Source organism: Mobula hypostoma, chromosome 2 (assembly GCF_963921235.1).
Source record: "Mobula hypostoma chromosome 2, sMobHyp1.1, whole genome shotgun sequence".
Classification (NCBI taxonomy): Eukaryota; Metazoa; Chordata; class Chondrichthyes; order Myliobatiformes; family Myliobatidae; genus Mobula; species Mobula hypostoma.
The window spans coordinates 126,634,242-126,641,288 of NC_086098.1; the positions used below are offsets into that span (position 1 = coordinate 126,634,242).

A 7,047-nucleotide genomic window follows, 5' to 3' on the forward strand; every position below is an offset into this window, starting at 1 on the left:
TGTCTCAATGGCATCCACAAAATCTTGTCTCTATTCCTGTAACTGGAATCTCCTATCACTACTGCAGTTCTTTTCAGCTATTCTGAGCCACAGTGCCAGAGACCCAGTCACCGCCGCTCAACCCCCCCGCCCCCAGCTAGGTCATTCCCCCTCCAATAGTATCCAAAGTGGTATACTTATTATTCAGGGTAATGGCCACAGGTATACTCTGGTTGCCCATTTCCCTTCCTTCTGACAGCCACTCAGCTGCCTGCCTGCTGCAACCTAGGGGCGACCACCTCCCTATAACTCTGATCTGTCATTTCCTCAGTTTCCTGTATGAGCCAAAGGTCATCAAGTTGCAGACTATATGTCCCCTGGGATTTTTCCAGTTCAAAAGGATGCCCCAGGGCATCTTGGGAGCTCCTGCAACCTTTCAGCTGGCCATAGAGAAGATGGTGGGGGATATGAACTTGCTTGAGGTATTGGTATATCTGGATGACCTCAGTGTATTTGAACCCACCTTGGAAGGATATGAAGCAAGGCTGCTGAAGGTGCTCGGCTGCCTGAAAGCTGAATGGTTAAAACTTTCCCGGGACAAGTGCCAGTTTTGCCAAACGTTTGTTAGCTATGTTGGGCACATAGTCTCACGGGATGGGGTAGCTAAAGACTAAGATCGAAGTGGTTACCACTTGGCCAGAAACCTAGACTGTGAGCGCACTGCGCTCGTTCCTTGGGTTCTGTGGTTACTATCGGAGGTTTGTGAAAGGCTCCACGAAAGTGAGTCACCCTTTGATCAGCTTCTGTGCAGTTAGCCTCCCTTGGGGAAGAAAGGGAGGATGGCAAAAGGAAAGGAGGGTAATGAGTATCTTAGCCCGTCGGAGTCCTTTGGACCGAGGTGGGATGCAAAATGTGAGGAGGCTTTCAGTCGCTGAAGGAGCTGCTGGCCCAGGCGCCGGTGCTAGCTTTTGCAGACCACCGATTACCGTATGTACTGTACACAGATGCCAGCCGAGAGGGTTTAGGGGGCATCCTGAATCAGGAATTGGGCTCCGGTTTGAGGCCCATCATGTTTGTCAGCCGGAGTCGGTTGCCCTCCGAGGAAAACTATTCCACACGCAAGTTGGAATTTCTGGCGTTGAAATGGGTAGTGGTGGATAAGCTGAGTGAATACCTCTGTGGGGCCAAGTTTGAGGTGAGGATGGACAACAACCCCCTAACTTATATCCTGACCTCAGCGAAACTGGTTGGCGGCATTGTCTGCCTATGATTTCAGCCTGAAGTACTGGCCGGGAAGCAGGAACATGAATGCTGATGCTTTGTCCCAAGGGGCGCATGAAAGACTGGTCAGGGGTGAGGAGTGGGAGAGCGTTCCTGCTCCTGGAGTGAAGGCCCTGTGTCAGTTTGCCATCACTGTGAAGGCAGAGGAAAAGGAGGGGCAGGAGTGAGCGGTGGATCAACTGGGGGCTTCTGATGACGCCATCCCTCAAGTTTACTGTAACCTGACTGCTCAGAAGACAAATCAGCTGCCGGAATTGAGTTCTGGGGAAGTGGCAGCTGCTCGGCGAGATGATCCGGGCATTGGTACTATTTGGGCGGCAGTCGAAAAGGGAGACATGGCTCAGGCAGAGAGGACGAAATGCATGGTGCCTCCTTTACTACAAGAATGGCCTCGGTTGGATTTGAAGAACCGGATCTTATACCGGGTCATATCACCTCCGGACCAACCCCGGCGTTGCCAGCTGGTTCTGCCCAAGAGTATTGGAGGATGGTGTTGAAATCACTTCATGATGATTCTAGACATTTGGGGGTGGAAAAGACCTATGGATTGCTCAGAGACCAGTTTTACTGGCCCCGAATGAAGTCGAAGGTCGAAGAATACTGCAAGTCATGCATTCAATGCATATGGCAGAAGACACTGCCCACACGGGCAACTCCCTTGTCCCACCTTCAGAGTGCAGGGCCTCTGGACCTGGTGTGTATGGATTTCCTGTCAATAGAACCCGATGCCAGCAACACGGTGAATGTCTTAGTCATCACGGACCACTACCCTAGATATGCTCAGGCTTTTCCTACCAAGGACCAGAGGGCATCTACGGTGGCAAAGGTGTTATGGGAGAAGTATTTCATTTATTATGGCCTTCATAGGTGAATAAATAGTGATCAGGGATGGGATTTTGAGAGCAAGACTCATCCGTGAGTTACTGGGCATGTTTGGAGGCAAAAAGTCGAGGACCACACCATATCACCCACAGGGTGATCCCCAGCCAGAGAGGTTTAACTGGACCTTGCTAGACATGTTTGGGACCCTAGAGATCAGCAAGAAGAGCAGGTGGAGTCAACATATTGGGCATCTGATTCACAGTTATAATTGTACGCGAAATGAAGCTACTGGGTACTCACCATATTATCTGATGTTTGGGCGCGAGGCAAGGTTGCCCGTTGACCTTTGTTTTGGGAATGACGAGGGTGACTTACCACCGAAGACTTACCTAAAGTATGTGTCTGACATGAGAAGAGAGTTGAAAAGGGCTTATGAATTAGCTGAGGTTGCGGCTGCCCAGCAGAATCAAGGGAATAAGAGAAGGTATAATCAAAAGGTGAGGTTCTCCCAACTCCTGCTGGGAGACAAAGTCCTCATAAGGAATTTGGGGCTACCTGGAAAGCATAAGTTAGCTGACCACTGGGCGGCTATGCCCTATGTGGTAGAGAGTCAGATACCAAACCTACCAGTTTTCCGGGTGAGACCAGAGGAGGGGAAAGGGCCTATCAAGATTCTCCATCGGAACCACCTGTTGCCCCCTGGACAAGAGGTACAGGTAGACCCAGAGCCCAACTTGGAGCCTACACCTAGTAAGAGGACTCTGGGGAAACGCGGGGTGACTACTGGGCCCCCAATAGGCGAGGTTAGGCTGGCCCCCACCCCTGAGAGGGATACTGATTCCGAGGATGAGGACCTGGATGTATGGTATGTGCTGCCTTTCACTAACTTCCTATCGATTGAGGAAGAGACTCCTAGCTCTTCTCCCATTGAGTCAGGTGAAGTTGTGGGGGGGGGGTGCTATCTGTGGGCAGCCTGGGTTGCAACGGGACTCTGCAGGGAAGGAAGTGGGGTTTGGTTACGGAACAGAGGACTCCGAGTTGCAGGTGGGCACGAGTGATAGATTAGGGGAGGCCTCGCCAGGTAGACTGGAAGTATCCCCAGTAGTGTTGGAATCTGAAGAGTTAGATGATGGCGTGTGGAAGTCTCAGAGAATTGGAAGACCACCGGGTAGGTTGGCCTATGTAGCACCAGGGGAACAGAGTGTGACCCCTACTGTGTTGTGGAGCTATGTCACTGCCTTTTATACCTGTATTGGGCTTTGTGTTTTACAGGAAGGGTTGGCAAATAGTGTCAACGTCATAAGGACATGACTAAATTTGGTGGGGGGAGAGTGTAACATGCTGTTGAGTTTCACTGCTGTGTAACATGCTGTAAGGTTTCACTGATAATGTAATCGTTTCTCTGTAGCAGCAAAGTTTGGGTTATGACTAGAGATAACGGGGGTAGGAATGCTGTTGTTCTTTCTAGTGAGCTGGAAGAGAGATTTTCGCGGTCTTTTGCCAGGGGGAGAGATGAGAGAAGACGCAAATGGAGAGAGTTAGTAGACTGCCGGGTGGGGTGGACTTGGAGCGAGGGTCCGAAGGGCAGTGACGATCAGAGGAGGTCGATGGTGAACTATTGACTTATCAGTGAGGTCCAACATTGCGCAACTGACTATTTAATAAGATTGAGCCCTTTTTATTTTCTTGTTTCGTTTCTTTACTAACCACATAGTCAAAGTAAGAATTATAAATCTTAATCATTTAATTGCATATTGTGTATTGTTCGTTATTTCAGGGTACTAATTTATAACAGGGGACCTACCGCGCAGCATCCACCCAAACGAGATTTCTTAAGTTTGGCTGGGCCGGGGGCTATCACCCCCTACATTAAGCTGCTAGCCGAAGCGAGAGTTACACAAGTTAAGTCAGGGAATTGATAATAGAGAAGTTGGAGAAGGGTACAAGAGCTGGAGAAGAATAGCTGCAGAAGTCAGAGGCTGCAACTGGAGATGAACTGGAGCGACCATGGCTTCAAACAGAGTCATAGAAAAATACAGCACAGAAATAAGCCCTTCAGTCTATCTAGTCCATGGCAAACCATTTAAACTGCCTAGACCTGTTGACCTACACCCAGACCATAGCCTTCCATACCCCTTCTATCCATGTACCTATCCAAACTTCTCTTCAATATTGAAATCAAGCTCGCATACACTACCTGTGCTGACAGCTCATTTCACACTCTCATGACCCCGTGAGAGGAGAAATGAAGAAAATTGATGTTCTTGAGTGGCCCAGTCAGAGTCCTGATCTTAATCCTATTGAACATCTCTGGAAAGAACTTGATTGTTTTCCACTACCGCTTTCCAATTAACCTAGCACAGCTTGAGCAATTTTGCAAGGGGGAATAGGCAAAGCTTGCTTCATCACGTTGTGCAAAGCTAATAGAGATTTATCCAAAATGTTTCTGGCTGTAATAGCTGTGAGAGGTGGATCAAATAAGAAATGAGCAATTGTTCATATGTGGGCGATCATGGTCTTTTCATGACCCTGACTGATTTTTACAAATCTTTGTACCAAAATGGTTTTTCATTTTCTTCTGGGCAGTGTATTTACGATACAGGTGACCACAGCCTTTACTAATGTTGGATCTCGGGTATTTTTCTGATCCATAGGGTGCTTCTGTGGTTCAAGAATGGTGAGGAATTAAAACCATTTAATTCTTATCGTTTATTTCAATGTTTAAACAAACAGACAAATATTTGAAAGGACGTGAAGAGATGAGAAGCAAAGCAGAGATTCAACATAAAGCAAAGATGGAGAAGATAAAAAGATAATGAAGATGGCGTCTCTGAAAAATCCATCACCTTTAATAATACAGATAATAGAAAATTCCTCAGTTAATGTCAGAGAATTTTTAAAATAAAGCTCAATACCAGGCTTCAAGTGGTGAATCTTTTAATTTAGCAAGATATCATGGTGAGTTCAAGTGAGCAAAACCACTCTCTCCCTCCAAGACAGAGAGTTAATTTGTAGTTCATCCATCTACTATTTGTGCAGCTGTGTTGTCACTTTAATGAGAAATTTGGCCAAAACTATAATTTTGGGAATGCAGACTAGAAACTTTAATTATAAAAGTCGGATGTTCTCAAGGACACCAAGCCCTTAGCAATAGATGCAAATCTTTTAACCATACATTCAAAATTTTCTTCCATAATTCTTTCCTTTTTAATTGGAAGATCAACTCTATGGATTGGTGTCTGCAAAAGGGGCCTCATACACTGGGGGTAATGGTTGCAGTTTTAAATATTCTTGTGCATCATAACTATTTTCTTCCTCACTGTTTTCCATATTCAGAAATCTCATATGAAGTAAAGTGGGAGTCTCTCTTGTCTTTGACTGGGAAAGGGTACAAGTCAGACAAATGCACAGTTGCAAGATGCAGTGAATGACTACAGCCAAGCAAATCAGGGCAATAGGTCCATGGAAGAGGGCTGTAACCAGACAGACATCTCTTCCCCAAGTGCTGATTTAATCCGCCTAAAGAAATCCCAAACTTTAGAAGAAGTCTTAGAATTTACAGTAGCCTCTATATTTCACAAACGCAAAATAATCTGCAGATGCTGGGGTCAAAGCAACACTCACAACATGCTGGAGGAACTCAGCAGGTCGGGCAGCATCCGTGGAAAAGATCGGTCGACGTTTTGGGCCAGAACCCTTTGTCAGGACTGTAGGGGGAAGGGGCAGAGGCCCTATAAAGAAGGTAGGGGGAGGGTGGGAAGGAGAAGGCTGGTAGGTTCAGGTGAAAAACCAGTAAGGGGAAAGATAAAGGGGTGGGGGAGGGGAGGCAGGGAGGTGATAGGCAGGAAAGTTGAAGAAAGAATAGGGGAAAACACAATGGGTAGTAGAAGGAGGCAGAACCAAAAGGGAGGTGGTAGGCAGCTGGGGGACAAAGGGATAGGGGGAGGGAATTATCGGAAGTTGGAGAATTCTATGTTCATACCAAGCCAGAAGTTGGCGAATTCTATGTTCATACCAAACCAGAAGTTGGAGAATATGAATATGAGTCACTAGTTAAATAAATCACATACTGTACCTGCTATCTCCATTTTCTAACCATACCTTGTCAGCAGGGGAGCCTAGCGGTACCAGCAGCTCTCCTAGCAAGGGAGCTTCGTCACACCAGTGGCTCTCCCAGGGATTTCTTCACTCGTTCAACCTTCTGATGCTTCTTTCTCGTTTTCTTCATTAGCTTTAGAGGGAACTCTCTAGCCATATTTCTCTTATCATACTTCCCACCCTCCTTCAATCTACTTATCTGGTCCTGTAACGAAAAATACATTCAGTCGCCAGCACAAATGCACGCAGAGTGTGGGGCTTGCCTATCCCGTCTTTCCTGCCAGATCTTGTTCCAGGGTAAGGTGGGGGGGTGGGGGGCTCAAAGCGATCATGCAACGAAGGGGCTTACTCTAGGTTACCTTGATGCAGTCATTCCTACCTAGTCTTGTCGGTCCCACCTTTTCTACCTGATCAGGGCCAGCATCAGAGGGGCTCAAAGCAGATCATGCAACGGGTGTGCTCACTCAAAGTTGTCGTTGTGACCCTAAGTTACTTCTTTTTCCACTGACTTTTAATGGTGGTTGGCAGTCCAAATTGAAGGTGCATTACCGCCACCAACTGGATTGGAGTGTGGTCTGGAGAGTTGGGAAATAAAACTGTTACTGTTTGTTTATCAAATGAAAACTAAGTTACCCCCAAAAGCCCTATAGATTGTAAATAATGAAAGACAATATTGTGAATTAAATTAAAATCACTTCCATAACTTGGTAAAGATTTTAATGAAAACTGTCAATCCCCAAAGCTAGTAGTGAAGCCTGCATTTGCTTTCTTTCAACTTTATATGCTTCACAGTGTAAAATAATGTGTTCTACTGTTTCATAATGATGACAAAACCTACACACGCCAGAGTTATGTGTTCCAACAAAA

At 46.5% G+C, this 7,047-nt stretch overlaps 1 long non-coding RNA gene across 1 annotated transcript in view; it reads left to right on the forward strand.

Annotated features, from left to right (window-relative positions):
* Positions 1-4,941, forward strand: part of LOC134359421 (uncharacterized) — a 28,149-nt gene extending 23,208 nt beyond the window's left edge. The window contains exon 4 of the long non-coding RNA XR_010021110.1: positions 4,816-4,941. This is a non-coding gene — a long non-coding RNA (uncharacterized LOC134359421). The remainder of the gene's footprint in view (positions 1-4,815) is intronic.
* Positions 4,942-7,047: the final 2,106 nt, after the last annotated feature.